Source organism: Anguilla rostrata, chromosome 16, assembly GCF_018555375.3.
Source record: "Anguilla rostrata isolate EN2019 chromosome 16, ASM1855537v3, whole genome shotgun sequence".
NCBI classification, from domain to species: domain Eukaryota; kingdom Metazoa; phylum Chordata; class Actinopteri; order Anguilliformes; family Anguillidae; genus Anguilla; species Anguilla rostrata.
In genome coordinates this window covers 10736819-10758428 of record NC_057948.1, presented here as the reverse complement: position 1 = coordinate 10758428, position 21610 = coordinate 10736819, and the positions used below count along the sequence as shown (strand labels likewise).

The following is a 21610-nucleotide window of genomic DNA, read 5'->3' as shown; positions in this document are numbered from 1 at the left end:
GAGATGGAGAGAGAGAGGGAAATAATGGTCCCACTCTTACCCCGGAGGAGGTGCGGTGTGGGTGTGCTGCCGGGGGGGGGGGGGGGGGGGGGTGTCGGACGGAGGCCTCTCTGCCGACCGCTCCTCCGGGGGGCAGAAAGAGGAGGAACGGCCGGGGGCTCTGTCGCTACCGCCGCCCCGGAGAGACGCCGTCGCCGGGGGTCCGCCCGTGCGGCCCTTCGTTTGGCCGCGCTCGCCCGCGGCCTCGTCTTCAGCGGTGCTGCTGGGCTTTAACCCTTTCAGCTCCGGCCTTCCACGAGACGGGCAGGAGGGAGCCCCACCGGCTAGGCTAGGCCGAGCAGACCTTCCCGTTTAAAGACGGCGGACCCGAGAAAAGGTCATTAGCTAATGAGCGCGGCTACCTGGAAGAAAGGCACCTTCTGCCAGGTGACCGGGGGAGCGGGTGGGGCAGGGGAGCAGGGGAACAGCTGCTCTCTCTCGCTCGGCACGATGAATTACTCACAGGCCGGCGGAGCGAGGGGCCGGCGGCGCGGCGCGCGCTGCTGTAACGCTGATACGGACATCTGCTCATGTGACTTCTGACCCGCGCGGCTCCTTGTGTGGCAGGTAACCGAACCCTCAGACAGCCTTATCGGCCCCGGCCCAGCACCGCGCGGGGTATTACAGCCACCTACTAACAAAAACCTGCCTGAAAACACACACGCACGCACGCGCACACACACACACACACGCACGCACGCGCACACACACACACACACACACACACACACACACACACATACACACACACACGGGGTATTACAGCCACCTACTAACAAAAACCTGCCTGAAAACACACACGCACGCACGCGCACACACACACACACACACACACATACACACACACACGGGGTATTACAGCCACCTACTAACAAAAACCTGCCTGAAAACACACACGCACGCACGCGCACACACACACACACACACACACATACACACACACACGGGGTATTACAGCCACCTACTAACAAAAACCTGCCTGAAAACACACACACACACACGCACGCACACACACACACACACACATACACACGGGGTATTACAGCCACCTACTAACAAAAACTCCCTACTGAAAACACACACGCACGCACGCGCACACACACACACACACACACACACACACATACACGGGGTATTACAGCCACCTACTAACAAAAACCTGCCTGAAAACACACACACACGCACGCGCGCACACACACACACACACGCACGCACACACACACACACACACATACACACGGGGTATTACAGCCACCTACTAACAAAAACCTGCCTGAAACACACACACACGCACAAACGCACGCACACACACACACACACACACATACACACACACACACACACACACACACACACACACACACATACACACACACACACATACACACACACACATACACACGGGGTATTACAGCCACCTACTAACAAAAACTCCCGACTGAAAACACACACGCACACACACATACACACACACACACACACGGTGTACTACAGCCACCTACTAACAAAAACCCCCGTCTGAAAAAAAAAACACACACACACACACGCATTCAGATTCAGAAACACACACACCCACATGCATTCATATTCACACACAAGAAGACACACGCATTCATATTCACACACAAACACATTCACATTGTCACACAAACAGGCATACGCACACATTCATATTCATACACATGCACACATTCATTCATATTCACACACGTACAGTACTGGCACAAATTTTGGAAACATCGTGCTTAAATAAGTTCAGTGCTCTTAGAACTTTTATCTGTGCCCTTTCTTCTGTTGTTGTTTCTTGGAGCCATTTTCATCTGTAAAAATGTATTCAAAGCAGTCAGTGGTAATGACATTTATGTGACCAGCAGTAATTTGAAATAAAGTATACAAGAAAAGTAAACAATTTTCTTTTTTCATGCATATTATTCTTTTATGTAGACAAACATTGGAGAATGAAATACATGCTCAAGCTGATTATAAAATGTCCAACAGTAAGATTCATTAGACTGGTGAATTAGGTAGGTATGAACTAATACATATAGGAAGATGAAATGATTGTTACTTGTTTAACATAAATGCCAATTATTTCTTCATTTTGTTCATTATGGTCATACTAAATTTACAACATGGCATTTATTATGCCAAAAAGATAAATCGTTGCTGCATTAATTCTGCATTAATCATCAAACTGTTTATAAATGCAGTGTTTCCATAGTTTTTGCCAGTACTGTGCACTAACATGTACATTCACATAAACACAAACACACACTTATTTTCACATGCATGCTCATTTGTACACACACCCCATTCACTCACACACACACGCTTGCACACACACACCCTCATCACCACACCACACACACACACACACACACACACACACACACACCCCATTCACTCACACACACACGCTTGCACACACACACCCCATTCACTCACATACACACACACACACACACACACACACCCCATTCACTCACACACACACATACACACACACACACCCCATTCACTCACACACACACACACACACACACACAGACCCCATTCACTCATACACACACACACTCACACACACCCCATTCACACACACACACACACACACGCCACATTCACACACACACACGCACACACACTTGCACACACACACCCCATTCACTCACACACACACACACCCCATTCACTCACACACACACACACACACACACACACCCCACTCACACACACACACACACACACACACACACACACCCCACTCACACACACACACACGCTTGCACTCACACACACACACCCCATTCACTCATACGCACACGGGTTTCTGCCAAATCACTGCTGCAATCTCCAACATATCACAATGAGAACGTTCAATTTTCATTTATTTTAATCACGGCGCCTCCACAACAAAGAGGACCTTTCACGGGTTTATTTGTTTCGTTTAGTGAAGTAATCAGCCCATTATAAATACAGTGCAAACACTCAGGGGGGCTTCTCTGTCTCGCGGTCCAATAGGCCAGCTCAAGATGTATATGGCACGTTGCAAGACATACATATTTTCCAAAAGGGAGCGACTGCTGGAGGCGGGGGAGAACTTTAAAAACCCTTCTCAGACATTTTTATTTATAACTGAGCAGCCAGTTAAACTTGATCGAGACAGGTGTTCCGGTTAGTTTTCAGATTAGATAAAAACGTGTTGAGGAACATGTTTTTATCCTTTTATTAACGCAGGCACGCTTCCAAGAACGCATTTCTTTATTATATTACTGGCATTTTACAGACGCTGTTATCCAGAGCAACTTACACCACTTTTTAATGCATTTTTACACAGAATCCTTTTTTTTTTTACAGCCCGAAATATACTCAAGCGATTTCATATTTTGCTCGAGTACAGTGGCAGTGTCCTTCTTGGGAATAACAGCTTCAACCTGGATGTGACCAACATACCTACTTTACCATTACATTACATTACATTACATTACAAGAGCAGACGTTCTTATCCAGATGCAGGTTATCTTGCTCAACGGCAGTGTCCCACCCGGGAATCGAACCTGCGACCTTTAGGTTACAAGACCAGTTTCTTACCCATTATACTACACTGCTGCCCTAACCCTTTACCACTTTCTAACCCTTTTCTCCTCCAGTCGTGCACCACCGGGGCACCTGAACCCGTGCAGGCAGCGCCACATCTAAAGCATCGTCGCTCCTCGGTCGTGCTCGCCTGCCAGGCAGGGACTACGTTTCCCAGCGCTAGCCGCGCGGCGCGCCTCTCCTCCGGCTACCGCTAGCTCTCTCGCCGGGCGCCGCGTGGCTAGCGCTGGGAAACGTGCTGGCACCCGATTTCCCGCAGGTGCCTGTCGAGCAGACAGGCCGCTGCCGCCGACCCTCGGTCACACCGCTCGGCTAGCGCTCACTCGGCTAGCGCTCGCTCGGCGCACGCTCGCTCGTGTTTGCAGCCACTCGAGAGCCCACAAAGAAGCCTCGGCAGCAGCTGGTTTCAGAGGGCTAGCAGAGGGCTAGCAGAGGGCTAGCAGAGGGCAAGGAGAGGGCTAGCAGAGGGCTAGCAGAGGGCTAGCAGAGGGCTAGCAGAGGGCTAGCAGAGGGCAAGGAGAGGGCAAGGAGAGGGCTAGCAGAGGGCTAGCAGAGGGCTAGCAGAGGGCAAGGAGAGGGCAGCAGAGGGCTAGCAGAGGGCTAGCAGAGGGCTAGCAGAGGGCAAGCAGAGGGCTAGCAGAGGGCAAGCAGAGGGCTAGCAGAGGGCTAGCAGAGGGCAAGCAGAGGGCAAGCAGAGGGCTAGCAGAGGGCAAGCAGAGGGCTAGCAGAGGGCAAGCAGAGGGCTAGCAGAGGGCTAGCAGAGGGCAAGCAGAGGGCAAGCAGAGGGCTAGCAGAGGGCTAGCAGAGGGCAAGCAGAGGGCAAGCAGAGGGCAAGCAGAGGGCAAGCAGAGGGCAAGCAGAGGGCTAGCAGAGGCTAGCAGAGGGCTAGCAGAGGGGCAAGCAGAGGGCAAGCAGGGTCTATAGAGCGCTAGAAAGGGCAACCAAGGCAAGAAGAGGGCAGCAGGGGCAGCAATCTCAGAAGAAGGATGTTAGGGCACTAGTCCTAGGTACTTATCAGAACAATTAGTACACTCAGGCAAAATGAGAAATTTATAAATGACAGGGAATGCTAATTAATAAACATGAAAAAACTGTGTATATAAATACATTTTTTGATAATAGATAATTATTTTGATAATTGCAGGTTTTCTTTAGTTTCCGTTGGACTTTTCGCTCGTTCTCCTTCCTGAAACGGACGATTCGGAGCGGGAAACCACACAGAAACCGAGATCAGAATCGAGCTGGTCAGACTAGCTGGTCAAGTTTGATCAGTTTGATCAGTTTAATCAACTGGAAATTTTTTACTAAATTGGACTACGTTCGAAGTGACCTTGGGCTGGGTATGCAGCGTGTTGTGTGCATGTATGGCACAAACAGGACTGGCTGTTTTAAGGCTGGCCGCCCCCAGAAGCGTACGGCGAAGCCCGAGTACTTACGGCACAGACAGAGAGAAGCAGAGAGAAGCAGAGCTCCTCTGGGCGCTGGTGTTGCGCTGCTTAAGGTAAGTATGCCGCCGCGCGTTCCGCTGTACGGGAGTCTCTGCACCTCCGCTCTCCCCCTACGCCGTTCCCCCCGGCCCAGGTGTCCGCACAGAGACGGAGGGGCCCGGGCGGGCCTTTCCTGGGGGGGGGGTTCGAGCGGGGGGGGGTGGGGACCGCGCCCGGGTCGTGCCCGGGTCGAGCGCTAACAGAACCGCGAGCGGAAGCGTCTCTTTTCCGACGGAGGGGCCGCGAGCCGGGTCTCGGCGGGGATCCGAGCGCAGACGCTGGAAGAACACGCGCGCACGTGCAAACGCTCAGCGCCTTAATCACACGCTGGGCTCGCCTCGTGTCTGCTTGCTCTGGCCTGATTTTATTATTCTTTTTCTTTATATTTAGATTTGTGTCTGATTTCATATTTCCATATATATATATATATACATACATACATACACACACATATACAAAATAATTATATTTATATACATAAATATATGTATGTGTGTGTATATATATATATTTATGTATATGTACAGTATGTATTTGTGTTATTGCTTGTGAAGCACTTTGTGTGACATGCTTGAAAAGTGCCACACAAACAAATAAATATGATAATAAATATAAATGCACACACACACGAGGACAGGCATAAACGCGCACGCCCTCATGCACGCACACACACTAAAACAGGCGCACTGACATATGCGCGCACACACACACACACACACACCATCGCCAGAGAGACAGCCAGATTAATCAAACCATTTAAATCAGCTTTTGGTGTCCAGGAGGAGAACGTAAGCGGACAATGTGAGTGGCAACAAACAGCGCATTTGTGTCAGGAAAACACACCTCTCTCGCAGCATCGCAGAAAATTATGGAAGTGTAAAATACAGCCGAAGCCTTTTTTTTTTTTTTCTCCTGCCGTCAACTACAAAAGGGGCAAAATTTATGTTATTGTCAATTTTAACATAATGTCCCAATTTCCTTGTTGAATATAGACAGCAATTTGATCCCGTTTGTTATGACTGAAGAGGGAGGGCCGGCATTAAAAACAGGCTTCTTATTACAAAAGGCGCTGCTCTCGAATCTCGCAAAAGCTCGTACGGCTGAATTTGAGGAAGGGATGTGTTTTGCAAATGCTAAACAAAGAAAGGACACACTTAGCAAGGGAAAAAAAAAAGGGGGACATGGCGGAATTAGTCTCCCCGCGTTCATTTTCCCCGACGCGATTCGTCCGCTTGCTGCATTTTTAAGACAATTGCCTGCCGCCGCTGCAAAGTTAAAGACATTGATCTCTCCCGCGATTAAGACATTGACCCAGGGCGCCGGTGCAGGCAGCGGGCTGAGGGCTCCCTGTGTTCAATTTGAAATTTAAAAGGAAAAAACAAAATTATATAATATGATATTGCAAAATTTGAAATTCGGCAAGGAGCGATGACTTAAATGTGGTTTCATTTTTTATTGCCCTCACTATTCTCTGCTGCTGGACTCTGTTCTTCTGTCCGTATGACGATTTAAAAACAATTAATGTTTGCAGGACGTGGGGCTGACAGTACCCCTCTGACAGGCACGATCGCCTGCGACTGCAGAGGGTCAATACATCCACTAATTCAATGGGAGGAGACACAGGGAGTGGGGAGGGATTTACTGAGGACAAGGAGGAGGAGGAGGAGGAGGAGGAGGAGGAGGAGGAGGAGGATTACCTCTATAAATCAAGGACCCTGTATTTTTCAATGCAAAATAAATCTGCAGCAAGGCGTATAGACTGCCCTCTGAGAAATAATGTTTGCATGTCCTGATAAAGCAGAAGTTAAATTAAGCAATATTTAGCTTGTATTCATCAAATAAATAAATAAATGTTTGATTAGAAAAATCGGTTCAGACTGACACACACACAGGCATGCAAATATATACACACAAAACAGACATTCAAGGACATGTCATTGAAACCAAAAGTAAAAGATTCTTGCCAGTTCAACATAAATAAATAGAGTCATCATATATAGTACTTCACAGCAAATCCTTTGCGTTCGAAGACTGCCTGAAGTCTGCAGCCCTTAGGGCCACTGTGTATTTTCCTGGTGATGCTCTGCTAGGCCTGCACTGCAGCCATCTTCGGTTCCTATTTATTTCTATGGTGTTTTGGCTTCAGTCTTGTCTTTAGCAAGGGAAATGCATATTCAATATGATTCACGTCGCGTGATTGACATGGCCAGTCAAGAACAGTCCTCTCTTTGGCCCGGAAAAACACCTTGGTTGCTTTAGCGGTATGTTTGGGGTCGTTGTCCTGTGGAAAGTTAAGTGCTGTCCAATGAGATTTGAGGGATTTGGTTGGAACCGAGCAGATTCAATGCTTCTGTACACTTAAGATTTCATCCAGCTGCTGCCATCAGCAGTCACATAATAAATAAAGAGAAGTGAGACCGTTCCTGTGGCAGCCATACATGCCTATGCCATAACACTACCTCCACCATGTTTCAGCCAAGAGGGGGGTGCTTTGGATCACAAGCAGTCCCTTTCTTTCTCCACACTTCACTCTTTCCCCGCCTTTGGAGCAGGTTAATACTCGTCTCATCTGTCCGTAAGGCTTTTTTCCGGAACTCTACAGTTTTTTTTTTTTTAAATGTACTTTTTAAAACTCTAACCTGGCTGTTCTGTTCTTGAGGCTTACAAGTTGATTGCAGCTTGCAGTGAACCCTCTGAGGTTATGCTGGTGCACTCATCTCTTCATGGGAGTCTCTGACACATCTGTGCCTACATCCTGGAGAATGTTCTGGACCTGATCGACATATGAAAAGAGGTTTTTCTTCACAATTGAAAGTAGTCTTTGGTCATCAACTACCAAGGACTTCTGTGGTCTGCCAGGTTGTTTGCTACTGCTCAGCTCATCAGTGCATTCTTGCTTCTTAACAATGTACCAAACATATTTTGGCTACATCTCTGATCTATACCTTCTGTTTTTTCAGAATCAACTTGGCCTTGGCATTGGCACTACCTTGGTTCTCATGTTGAGAGACAACACCAACAGACTCAAAATGCAAACGCCACACCTAGCATCAACTTTGAACCTTTTGTTAGCTTTCTTGTTCATGCACTAATGACACAACAACAAACAGCTGGCCAAGAAACAGCTTCTCAATCAAGTGTTCAATTACTATTGGTTTTATAAAATGGGGGAATGTGTATAAAAAACGTAATTCCTACATGGATCACGGATATATGTAAATAAAAAATATTCATTGTTTCATCTGAAATCCAACGTGCTAAAAATTATCTAACTGCCCAAGTACTTATGGACTGCACTGCATGAGAATATATATATATATATACACACACACGCGCGCGCGCGCGCGTATGTGTGTATACGTATGTATATCTAAATACATACTTATATTTGCATGCACATTTTCTTAAATGTATCGTTTTTTCGCACATAAACACAGCAGGCAAGTTATCTATATTCGCAATTTCCACGAACAACTCAGATTAGTTGATACGTAGGTGATACGAACACATCAAACCTGACAGGAAGGACGAGGAGCGGTTTTAATCACAGGTGTGTTGTATACAGCAAGCGGTGCTATGGGCAGTCCGGAAACGCGGTTGCTTTAGGACACATTTAAAATGTTCCCTGTACATATGCTCATATTTGCACTGTACGGTCTCCCCCAGGGACTTTTGTTATGAAAGTTGAGTTTGGCCTGTTTCCTTCTCGCGGTGACGTCATCTGTGCTCGTGAAACTGACAGGCCACTTGTGGGACGTACCGGGCTTTAAAGAGGCGGACTCCGGTAAAAACCGCGGCTGTGGCTTTTGTGTCTGCGTGTAGCATAGAGATGGTCTGCAGCTTCCGCTAGCTGGTCTCCGCCAACAGCAGCCGAACGTGGGAGAGCAACAGCGGTGAGATATTCTGAAAATGAAGTTGCAGTGTATTATTTGCTTCGGGTGGAGAGAGTGTGTGTGTGTGTGAGAGAGAGAGAGAGAGAGACAGAGACAGAGAGAGAGAGCAGGTGAATGAAGAGAGAAGGAGGGACAGGCTCGTGGGTGTGTAATTTGAATATTATGCTCTTTCTTAAAAAACGCAAACAAATCAACGCTGTAATATAGCCTAACATGATGACATTATGTGCATGGAAGATACAGCCAACAAACAAGTGGGCTGTACTGTCTGTTAAGAGTCCATTGTGCACTGGCTTGATTTGCGGAACAGAAAAGTAGAAAGGTAAGACAGAAAACGATTACTGAAAATTTACATAAAGGACTAAATGTATTTTACTTCATAGTGTATTTTTATACTGTGATTATGTTGAAATTTTCAATATTCGACCGTTTATAATTTGAGAGTACACGTGACCATATTTGACATTAGAGTATCTGAAGACAGGAATGACACGTCGCGATAAAGTTCGAGATATAAAAGGACTGCTGGACTGAGCAACAGGTTGGACGAAGAAGTAGTTTTAGTAACTTCTGAAAAGCACATGAATTTCGCCTTCGATTTTATATTTAACGTCTGACGCTGTATTTGATATTTGTAGCCTACTTCCTGTGCAGACTCTCATCATTAAATGTGCTATCTTCATTCTGACAACTGCATGGCGATGAAAAAAACTGTTTTTCTTTTGAATCAATGCTGAGTAATAGATTTGTATTCATACCTAACACCGTAATTATACGCAAATCCTTGAATGTAATGGCTTTACTTAACAGGGCGTACGACCTTGTGAACTGCATCCTTTAAAATGATCCGCATCCGCTTGTACGTTTCCCATTAAAGTTAATCTTATTCTTCCCATGACAATGTATTCAATGATAGTATTGATTATAGGAAAGGCGCCCCACAAAGCAAGATAATTCGTCTATCGTCGTGTTTACCGAATGACAATGATTTGATTTGAAAGGCACTTTATTATAGTTATCGTTGACAAATCCAATAGCAGCCCGAACGCCTGTATCCTCGTATTTAAACCGAAATAAATCACATGCTGGCTGTTCTTCCTCCTCCAGAGATGCATTTTCAGGTCAGTAAAAGAAGTGACAAATTACATATAGCCTATTCCTGGCTGCTTATCACCCTGTACTGCCGTTTGTCTGTGTATAAAATAGGCTACACGTAAGTCAGTTAGATGCACAAAGAGAGAGACATACACGCGCACGCACGAAGACAGAAAAATAAAGCAACAACACAATCTCCTGTCATGTTTCGTTGTAATAGATTGACGTTGGCGCCTCCGACTGTTTTTAGTCGCCTCCAGCATTGTTTAAGGTTTGAATAATTAAAGCGATAACTTGTAGCCTACTGTTGGGCTATTATTTTTGTTTCGGCATTCTGAATAACCAGACGACCTATCATAGCGACTTGCCCTTGTTCTTCTTTGCGTAGTCCCGCTACTATGTCCACGCAGAGTGAGCCTGAAGCAAAGAACCACGCCACGAGGGCATTCATTTTACCCCGGCCTCGAGCTTTGTGACCGCGTGCCATCCGTGTTCGACCTTTAAAAACCGATTCCTACTGGACCTTATCGTGTCTGCAGGCAAAAGCCGGCTACTTCTTCCTTGCCTATACTAACACAAAAAAGTAAGCGATACTGTGTTTGATACTGTGTGGTCTTTTAATATAATAACGCGTATGTAATGTCAAGCACTTGTCATGCAACATCAGTCGTAGAGGATGTAGCAGGGGTGGTGTTGATAAGGATATTTTGTTTTTGCCCCCGATCATTGATTCTTTTTTTATTTATTTTTTTTAAGATGTTTCGTTATTTTCGGCTGCAAACCTGTTTTAATTTGAATGGAATTAAAAGGAAGAACAAACGCATCACTCAGGGCGCACGCACACGCGCAAGTCGCCCATATATGTTGTAAATGTTATTCAAATACAGTTACATTATATAAAGCTAGCATACTGTCGGTTCTCAACATAGAGCGATTGCGAGGTACGCGCATCCAAACACGGGAAGATGAGGAGATACCGGTACTTCCGAATCTCTTTTCAGCACCTCGGCCGTGGACAGCTCCGATAACGCCAGTAGAACAGGGAAACCTGGGGCGCTTTGGTTAGTATTCATCACGGCCGAATGTACTCGTTCCCCAGGGCATTTTAACAAATGAATGATTTATCTAGAACAAGATACACTAATGCTCGCGCCCCCCCGCCTACGCTTCCTAAAAAAGGCACAGGCACCCACATACCCTTTTCGCCCACACTTCCAAAAAAATCTATCCAAGTAACAGAGGACCCGGAGGCTACATTTTAGCTACAGCGTTACTAATCAGTACTAGTTCCACTCCGGTTTAAAAATTTACATTTCAGGAATGTTTCTGGCATTTAAAATAGACTCGCAATAAATCAAGAGTTACCAACAGCAGTCTGTATGGCATTTATAAACGCTGCATATGCCTTCTGCATTTTTCATTTAGCATCAAAGCCATCCACATTTTTCTATTTAAATATCAGGCCAGAGTAAAACATTTTTCAAAAATTATATTTGTGTCTGCCCATAGAAATTGAGCATAGCATAATAAACGGATTCACCAGTGATAGACACTGGATGTAGCGAGGAAAGCTCAGTTCTCGAGGACTCAAGGCAGATTTAGATGACTCATCTTCAGGCCTGGAAACTAATTTTAAAACCCCAAGAAAATTAAAAATTATTTACCACTTGCACATATCGATCAATCTGCCAATCCAAATGAAAAAAACAGTGGCCCAAAGTTCACATTTATAGTGGGAACAGGTTGCATTGAAATAGACCGAGATAAAGTATTTTACTATAAAATAATATTCAATAATGACAATTATGAGACCCATATTCCACAATGTGAAAACAAAAGTGAAGTGCATTAAACCAAATTATTTCCATTAGTTAAATTTTTTACAGAACTTATTAAATAAATTAATCTTGAGGTAAAACAGACCCAAAAGAAAATTTTTGATTGGCAGGCCCGTACTTGTAATATAACTATTCCAGACTGTCCAGAGGTAATTGCCATACATGGAAAACTGAATCTTCTCAGAGGGGAATTTAAATGCATTTGGGGCAGGCAGCCTATCATCTTTAGGTGCTGTACGTCACAGCTGCTACCACTTTACAAGTTGTTCACTGTATACGTTGGTAAAGTTTGGCAACTATTTCTCCGTCTCTCACCTATTTTTAATAGGGAAAATACAGGCCGCTCTCCCTACCTTACCTAGCTTGATTTCAAAATCATTTTTGATCAGGTTTAGAGGGTAAAGTGAAAAAATATCCACGGTAAATGTTGTCAGCGCGTTCATGATTGTACGTGTTCAAGGAAACATTTCCCCGGGAGCTATTTCTCATTTGTGAAAGACTAGCCGGCTTCCTCTGGAGTGCTTACGCACGAGCCCGTCTGAGTCAGCCAGCAGGTTAACCCATCAGTCTTTTAACCCATCTGTCCTTCCAGAACGGGTACGTTTTACCCTGAGCTATACATCACCCCCCCCCCCCCCCTTACGGGGCTCCGTTTCTTTAAAAAAATAATAATAATAGTGTCGTCCAGGACACACAGGACAGCCTTTGGCACTGAGCCAAAATTACGCTGAGAGATTGGACCTCTGGTTGGGAAACTTTGGCTCATTAAAGAGAATCTCAGAGAATAGCCAAAGGTTCCCTGTGACTAAATCTTTTTTCTGCAGAAGCTCCACCCGCCCTCCTCCTTGTGGTCCACAGGGCCAGTGAGCCCTGCTTGTACCCTCATAAAAATGCCCGGCTGCAAACCTTATTTGGTTAAACTGTACCAGTCCCACTTCACATTCCCCGAGGAGAGAACAAAAAAAAATGGATGAAGGGGTCACTTGATTGGCCAGCCGAAGCCGATCGATTCCGCTCATCTCAGCCTGGCATTTGACGTGAATTGAAGCAAAGCTGATTGAACGGGACGGCACCAGACCGTTTCTATTATCTTCCGAAGGGCCGGGGCCAACCTTGTTGTTATTGCTGTTGCCGTGCTTGAAAGTTCAACTGACGAAAAAGAAAGGGCGAGTCCGCTTATTCGGGACCGCTTCTCCGAGAGTCCAAGAGACGGCCTCAGCCCCGCGCCCGAGCTGACGAACCGCGGCTTTGTGTGCGTGGCGGAGACCGAGCAGCTGCGTGTGACAGTCTATAATCACAGCCATTATATATTTACATGGAGGACCTCTTCCGTAAATGGCCGGGCAAATGAAAAGAGGCGCGCGACCCCCCGCGCTCTGAAAAGGCTGGCTTTTTAAACCAGGTGTTCAAACAAGGAAATGTGTGCATGCGTTCGGTTAATGGAATTACGTACAGTTCAGTTGGTCCCAAATCCCGTCTGGCCGTTGTAAATAAGGAGTTTGACCTTTTCTGCCGTCGCTATCTTTTTTTTAAAAAAATGCCTTGCCGAATTTGCGCACGTGCCAGGGAAACCTGGGACGGGAAGCGCGGCGCTTGGCAAACAAAACGGACTCATTATTCGGACGGACTGACGGTTTAAAACTGCGGGCTTTGTTTTAATGACAAACAATATGCTGTTTGTCATCAGATAAGGGTGCAGAAATTAAAGGTGCAAAGTGCCCCTGTTTTTCGAAAGGCAGGCCAACGTGAGAAGAGTGGAGTTAGCCCCAGCCTGTCGGTTACAGAACACTGGTTTCCCTTGTAGCGGATTGCGCCCGCGTGTCACTCAAAAATGCCCCGTGTGCTCCGCGATCTGTGCCGCTCTCCAACTGCGGCAAACAGCGTGTATTCTCCCGAATGCTACGTCGCTGATTCGATAAGTGGCAGAATATCTGTGTGTGTCAGAGAGAGGGGCACAGCCGTGCAGCTGTGTGTGTGTGTGTGTGTGTGTGCGTGCGCGCGCATGTGTGTGGGTGGTGTGTGGGGGATGTATGTGTGCATGTGCGTGTAGGTGTGTGTGCGTGTGTAGGGATGTGTGTGTGTGCATATGTATATGTGTGTGTGCATGCGTTTATGTGTGCATGTGCAAGCAGATGTGTGTTTGCATGTGTGTGTGTGCATGCACGTGCGTGTGTGTTGGGATGAGTGTGTGTGCGTGTGTGAATGTGTGTGTGTGCGCATGTGCGTGCATGTGTGGGGATGTGTGTGTGTGCATGTGTGTGCTTGTGTGCACGTGTGTGTATGTGTGTGTGCGCGAGTGTGTGTAAGGATATGTGTGTGAGTGCATGTGCCTGCGTGTATGCGTGCGTGCATGTGTATGTATGCATGTGCGTGTGAGTGTGTGTGTGTTCGTGTGTGTGTATGCTGTGTGTGCGTGTGTGTGTGTGCGCTTGCATGTATGTGTGTGCGTGTGTGTGTGTGTGTGTGCACGTGTGTGTGTATATATGTGTGTATGTGTGCATGTCAGTGTGTGTATGTGTGCGTGCGTGCGTGTGAGTGTGTGTGTGTGCATGTCTGTGTGTGTGAGTGTGTGTGTGTATGTGTGCGTGAGTGTGTGTGTGTGTGTGTGTCTGTGTGTGAGTGTATGTTTGCATGCCAGTGTGTGTGTATGTGTGTATGTGTGTATGTGCGTGTCCGTGCGTGCGTGTGTGCGTGTGTGTGTGTATGTGGGTGTGTGTATGTGTGCATGTCTGTGTGTGTGTATGTGTGTGTGTGTATGTGTGTGTGTGTGTGTGTGTGTGCATGTGTGCATGTCTGTGTGTGTGTATGTGTGTGTGGTGTATGTGGGTGTGTGTGTGTGTGTGTGTGTGTGTGTGTGTGTGTGTGGTGTGTGTATGTGGTGTTGTGTGTTGTGGTATGTGTGTGTGTGGGTGTGTTGTGTGTGTGTGTGTGTGTGTTGGTGTGTGTGATGTGTGTGTGTGTGTATGTGTGTGTCGTGTGTGTGTATGTGTGTGTGTGTGTGTGTTGTGGTGTGTGTTGGGTCTGTGTGTGTGTGTGTGTGTTGAGTGTGTGTATGTGGGTGTGTGTGTGTGTGTGTGTGTGTGTGTGTGTGTGTTGTGTTGTGGGTGTGTGTGTGTGTGTTGTGTGTGTGTGTGTGTTGTGTGGGTGTGTGTGTTGTGTGTTGTGTGTATGTGGTGTGTGTGTTGGGTCTGTGTGTATGTGGTTGTGTGTGTGTGTGGTGTGTGTGTGTGTGTGTGTGGTGTGTGTGTGTGTGTGTGTGTGTGTGTTGTGTTGTGTGTGTGTGTGTGTGTGTGTGTGTGTATGTGTGTGTTGTGGGTGTGTGTGTGTGTTTGGGTCTGTTGTGTGTGTGTGTGTGTGTGTGTGGTGTGTGTGTGTGTGTATGTGGGTGTGTTGTGTTTGGGTCTGTGTGTGTGTGTGTGTGTATGTGTGTGGTGTGTGTGTGTGTTGGGTCTGTGTGTGTGTGTGTGGAGAGTGGGTGTGTGTGTGTGTGTGTGTGAGTGTGTGTGTGTGTGTGTTTGGGGCTGAGGATTGCTGCAGGAGCAGATCCCCCCTGTGGGCAGCGGAGCACCGTGGGGCGTCTCGGGCCACTCCGTGGTGTGAACGGAGCGCGTGCGGGAGGGGAGGGGCGGAGTCAGGACTGAAGTGCAGTCACAATCAGCGGCGGGAGAACCGCAGAGACAAGCCCGACCGCAGCAGGGGACCGGGTCCTACTGTTTGACCTGTGCTTTCATTGGGGGGGTGGGGGGGGGGCAGCAGGGTCTCCCATAGCGTGCAGGGGAAGGCGATCAAACCAGCAGGAGGCGATCTCTTCACATGATCCTGTACCACGACCCAGATAAACGATCGATTCCGATTGGCTGATTGGCGTTCCAGCAGTGCGGCTGGCCATCTCGAAAGCAGAAATGCAACGTGCGCAAAAAGCGTGCGGGGACGAAGCCCAGAAAGATCGGGTCTGAGCGCGGGGTCTACATTTATCGGTCTGAAGGCGCAAATTTATGAATTCCACTGTCAGCAGAATTGTGGGCGCACTCTTCAAACGATCACTATCCCAGAGTGTTTAAATCATCTTTTGGCACACTACGAAAAAAAGGGCAAAGTCACCATCATGTTAAGAGTGCGGCAGCAGTGTAGAAACAGGCTTTCATGCTCAATTGCTCCGACACCAGAAGGAAATAATGGTAGAGCCAGTTGACAGAAAATTGAGTAATGTCACTACATCATATCCCCCCCCCCCCCCACCCCCCCCAACAGATGGTACAGAGTGTACAGTATAAAGATACTGTGCCACTGGACTCTTGCAAGAGACCCCCCAACGTAAATTAATACGAGCAGCAATATATGGAGTAGGACTACATTTCGGTAAAAATTACCTGGAAGATTTATTTGACTCAAATGGAGTCAGTGTGTCACTATGAAAATAAATTATCTTTATCCTTTTGCGGTAATGTGTGTTATATCTATGACATGTAATAGACAGTAGATTGTTTTAAAAAATATAATATGTCCCCACGGTGGAGGATGAATGGGTTTTAAATATTTAATCCCTGCTTTGATTAACTGCAGCTGCTGTGCGAGGTTACGCAAGTGTAAAATACGTCATATTTATATTTTATCGATTTATTGAGCGTGCCTGACCTACAAGTGGGAAGCAGAGGAAAAGAAAAAAAGCGTTGAATTTCGCCCCACTTGCAGAAGTCTCTGTTGAATATAATAATGACATTTAGCAGCTTTCCTATTTATTAGAAATAAATATACATGAATTGGTGTGGGTTGAGTATGACTGGCGTTCATTATAGGTAGGAATAAATATACGGAAGGACATAGCCATGTCCCCGCATTAATAAGCATATTCTCCTGTGCTGAGACACTGAACCCCCCGAAAAGAAGCGCGAGACTGCATGAAAGACCTGACCTTTTGATGAAGATATTATCAGTCTGCTGCAATATGCATGACTTATGAAATTGCTAATTCTTACATTTTTTTTACCTGATTAAATGCTAATGCGCGTATTGTTACACGCGTTCTTCGCAAAAAAAAAAAAGAAAGAAAAAGAACATTCGTTAAATGCACCGGTTAGGTGTCATGCAGTCGGAGAGAAACTCAGCGTTATATTCTGTGTTCGGAGCCGGTGTCTTACTTCCTCCGCCTGAGCGTGGATCAGCGAGACTAAAATCGAGGTCCGGAAGAATTAAGGAGAGAAGCGCGAGCTTGTTTGGCAGGAAGCGAAAAGCCAGAAGCTCGACTAATACAAGTGTAGGCGTCGGGCCTCGTCCGTGGAATTGCCTCAGCCAAACCTGCGCAGCGCTAACGCTATTAGGCTACTATAAACCTATAACTGACGAAAGCGCTACAGACTGTTCCCCGCTGGAGCTTTAACACACAATTGCCAAGTAACGTACACTTTAGAACAACTTGATATTGATTTGAAGCAAAGGGGGATTAGTGTTTAAAACTGAAACATTTTACATGGGGTATGCAAAGAGAAATTGTAGAATCGTGTGTCAGACTGAACACTTTTTTTTCTGCGAAGGACCACCCTGGCTAATATTGTCTGCATGCAGTGTTCTAACTGAACAAAAGCTCAGGCTGACGGGTATAACTAAAGATATAAACCAGACAATGTCTAAGGCTCAAACGAATACCTGTAACAGGCCAGGCCCGACCACCAGCTCAACGGCGGTTATTAGAGATCACGGCAAAAGGCTGGCACAGAGCTGCTCGCTGAGCGCTGTGGAAATCCTTTCCTGAAATGGGTTTCCTGATTCTCCCCAGGCGTCTGAATGACCCCACCCGTCTTTCCTGGACTTGTGCGGCGAAGCGGTTTGACTGAGAAATTCCACAGAAGCGCAGAGGTGAGCCGCCACCCAAATGACACCCCACCAGCGAGGGGCTGTAAGTATTTTCTTTGCTGTATTACTCTTTAAAAGAGAGATGTGTGTGCATCAGTGCATGTACAGTGTGTGTGTGTGTGTGTGTGTTTCAGTTACTGGCTAAAACTGGCATCTCTTATATGAGCCTTGTTAGATGAAGAAAAAAAAATATAATCAACCCCTGAAAACCAGAGACCTATAATTAGAAGCCATTATACCTCCATCCTGCCTGGGTTTGTGGTTGCCATGGTAACCGCCGCCCAACAGGAAGTGGCACTGAAGGCCCAACAGGAAGCGGGTCTGCCTAAACGCGGGTGGGGAAGGTGCCTCCCCCCTCCCCTCCCCTCCCCCCCCCCTCTCTCCACTATAGGAAATACAAGGGACAGGAGGGCAGCCCCACCCTCCTCCCTGCCTTTATAGTTTCCACACATTACACTTTCAGCCATTGCAGAAGCGGGGGGCGGGGGGGGGGGGGGGGGTTGTGGTGAAAGAGCTGCCTCACAGTTACCGTCCGGCGAACCCCCGTGGAGGCGCAGCGGCGAACAGAAGCACTGACAGGAGAGCGTCCCGCCATGCCTGAGGCCCGCTTAAATAATAATAAAGTATGGTACTGCGGTTAATGTTTTAATAGATAAATACTTAATATCTTCTCAGCATTGATCCATTTATCCATCCTTCCTTATTTCTATTTACTGCAGTGTTCACACATATCATTTGTTTAATCAAAAAAAAATCTCACTCAATGAGAGTTTTTTTTCTTTTACATTTCATTTTATTTCCTTAGTATACCTAAAGACAGGTGTTGGAAATTAGCCTTTGGTTATAAACACTTGCAGTGCCTCTGATGCTTGTTTTAACTGCATGGCTGACTGTAACTGTGCGGCTGACTAACTGTGTGGCTGACTGTAACTGTGCGGCTGACTAACTGTGTGGCTGAATGTAACTGTGCGGCTGACTAACTGTGTGGCTGACTGTAACTGTGCGGCTGACTAACTGTGTGGCTGAATGTAACTGTGCGGCTGACTAACTGTGTGGCTGACTGTAACTGTGCGGCTGACTGTAACTGCGTGGCTGACTAACTGTGTGGCTGACTGTAACTGTGCGGCTGACTAACTGTGTGGCTGAATGTAACTGTGCGGCTGACTAACTGTGTGGCTGACTTAACTGCGCGGCTGACTAACTGTGTGGCTGACTGTAACTGTCTGGCTGACTGTAACTGCGCGGCTGACTAACTGTGTGGCTGACTATAACTGCGCAGCTGACTAACTGTGTGGCTGAATGTAACTGCGCAGCTGACTAACTGTGTGGCTGAATGTAACTGCGCAGCTGACTAACTGTGTGGCTGACTAACTGTGTGGCTGACTGTATCTGTGTGGCTGACTGTAACTGTGTGGCTGACTGTAACTGCGCGGCTGACTGTAACTGTGTGGCTGACTGTAACTGTGTGGCTGACTGTAACTGTGTGGCTGACTGTAACTGCGTGGCTGACTGTAACTGTGTGGCTGACTGTAACTGTGTGGCTGACTGTAACTGTGTGGCTGACTGTAACTGTGTGGCTGACTGTAACTGTGCGGCTGACTGTAACTGTGCGGCTGACTAACTACGCGGCTGACTGTAACTGTGCGGCTGACTGTAACTGCGCAGCTGACTGTAACTGCGCAGCTGACTGTAACTGCGCGGCTGACTGTAACTGCGTGACTGACTGTAACTGTGGGGCTGACTGTAACTGTGGGGCTGACTGTAACTGTGGGGCTGACTGTAACTGTGTGGCTGACTGTAACATGGCGGAAGGCGGCGGCTCATGGAGGCGTGCGTTATGGACATGCCGCGGCCGTTTCGTTGCTAGGGGCCCGAAAGCTTTCCGTTTGATTTCTCTCGGCAATACGGCATCCCCCCGCAGGAAGAAGGGCATTTAGCGAAACACCCGTCAGAGGGAATCAGGCCGGATTCGAGCTGACCGGGGCGGGTGTGCATCCGCAGAAAATTTGGTCTTTCAGGTTTTAAGAACATTTTAGGAAATCGATGCATGTCATGTTCAATTTCAGCATTTTTTGGAGTTCTGCTGGAACACAAAGGAAGAAAGCCCTGGCGGAGATGAGGCTCGCCTGTAACACAAACCCGATTCTCTAGTGCGTTCGAAAAACCATCTATTTTTGGATATATGTGGGAGTATTTCATGAAAACTGGGAAATGCACAGTCTATACTTACAGGATAGGGAGCGCATGTAGTATCTACTGCAGAACTAACACACAGTAAGGCAGTACTTGAAGCCAGACTCAGGATGGTAAATTTGTATCATCAGATGCATTATATACACATTTTAAAAGTAGTTGTAGCCAGTAACATGAATCTTATGGTAAAGGTAAGTAGTCACATACACTTACAAACATATGAAAAACCCATCTAATCAAATGGATCATTTTTTATTGTTAGAAAATATATATTAACCCTATTTTATTCCGTTCAGATTTTAAATTAATCCAGTGAATCTAGGTCAGATGTTAAATGAGTAATATTTGTTTGAAAGTCCTTTTATTACATAATTAAAATGGTGTTGACATTTTAACCAATTGGCAGTGCAACTGTTTAGTGGGTGGCCAATCAGAAGTGAACTCAAAGTGAATATCCATTCCAGTCAGGGTGGACATGCCACGTCAGACATCTTTAATCTTGTGGCTCAATGAACACTTACAATGCAAAGCAATATATTGCTCTGGGTCTTTAAATGAACTTACAGTCAGGAACATGAATCTTATGGTAAAGATATACTCTGAGAGTATATCTCTCCCCCCTCTCCCCCCCCCCCAGTCAATTTGCCAGTGCCCCAGGAGAGAACATGCTGAGGTGATTAAACATGGCTGCATTCAACCCCAGTCCAGGCAATTACCACAAATCATACTCTCTCACCGACTCTAATTATTGAAAATCTGTCTCCTTCCTTGACTGACAGGCTCATTTTCCCCCTGTAGCGATGCTCACAACACTGACAATTATGTCATATACCATTACACAACTTACAACTTATTCAGCCAAAAAAGATGGCTGTTTGTTTGGTAGCAAAAAACAGTCTCATTCACTGGCCCGCATACACACACCACACACAACCACACCCACACGCACGCACACACATATACACACACCCACACACTAACACGATGGCCCTTGCTAACACTGAGGCCCAAACTTAATTCTATAGCAAAAGGGAAACTCGCTGTGTTCCAGCAAATCTGCTCACATTAACCTCACTCGTCTCATGGTCCCTTTCATTGTCTCTCGGCTAAGTGAAGTTAATTTCAGGGCAAAAGTAGTGAGGAGTTTCTTTAGAGCAGTATAAGGAGTGTGGGGTCTCTAGAGCAGTATGAGTGTGCGGTCTCTCTAGAGCAGTATGAGGAGTGTGCAGTCTCTCTAGAGCAGCATGAGGAGTGTGCGGTCTCTCTAGAGGGGTATGAGGAGTGTGCGGTCTCTCTAGAGCAGTGAGGAGTGTGCGGTCTCTCTAGAGCAGTGTGAGGAGCGTGCGGTCTCTCTAGAGGGGTATGAGGAGTGTGCAGTCTCTAGAGCAGTATGAGGAGTGTGGGGTCTCTCTAGAGCAGTATGAGGAGTGTGGGGTCTCTCTAGAGCAGTATGAGGAGTGTGTGGTCTCTCTAGAGCAGTATGAGGAGCGTGCGGTCTCTCTAGAGCAGTATAAGAAGTGTGCGGTCTCTCTAGAGCAGCATGAGGAGTGTGTGGTCTCTAGAGCAGTATAAGCAGTGTGGGGTCTCTCTAGAACAGTATGAGTGTGTGGTTTCTCTACAG

At 46.8% G+C, this 21610-nt stretch overlaps 1 protein-coding gene and 1 long non-coding RNA gene across 6 annotated transcripts in view; one reads left to right on the top strand and one right to left on the bottom strand.

Moving 5' to 3' along the window:
- The window catches only part of LOC135241881 (NT-3 growth factor receptor-like), a 362434-nt gene that overhangs the window by 309579 nt on the left and 31245 nt on the right, over window positions 1-21610 (bottom strand). The gene's annotated exons all lie outside the window — the stretch shown is intronic.
- LOC135241883 (uncharacterized) lies at window positions 8680-20343 on the top strand. Of its 4 annotated transcripts, none has more exons than XR_010326147.1 (3): window positions 8680-9013; window positions 17720-19503; window positions 19609-20343. It is a non-coding gene; the product is annotated as an uncharacterized LOC135241883 (long non-coding RNA). The 4 variants fall into 4 exon arrangements; XR_010326146.1 differs by having other exon boundaries at window positions 17720-19557; XR_010326148.1 differs by having other exon boundaries at window positions 8681-9013; window positions 17720-19449.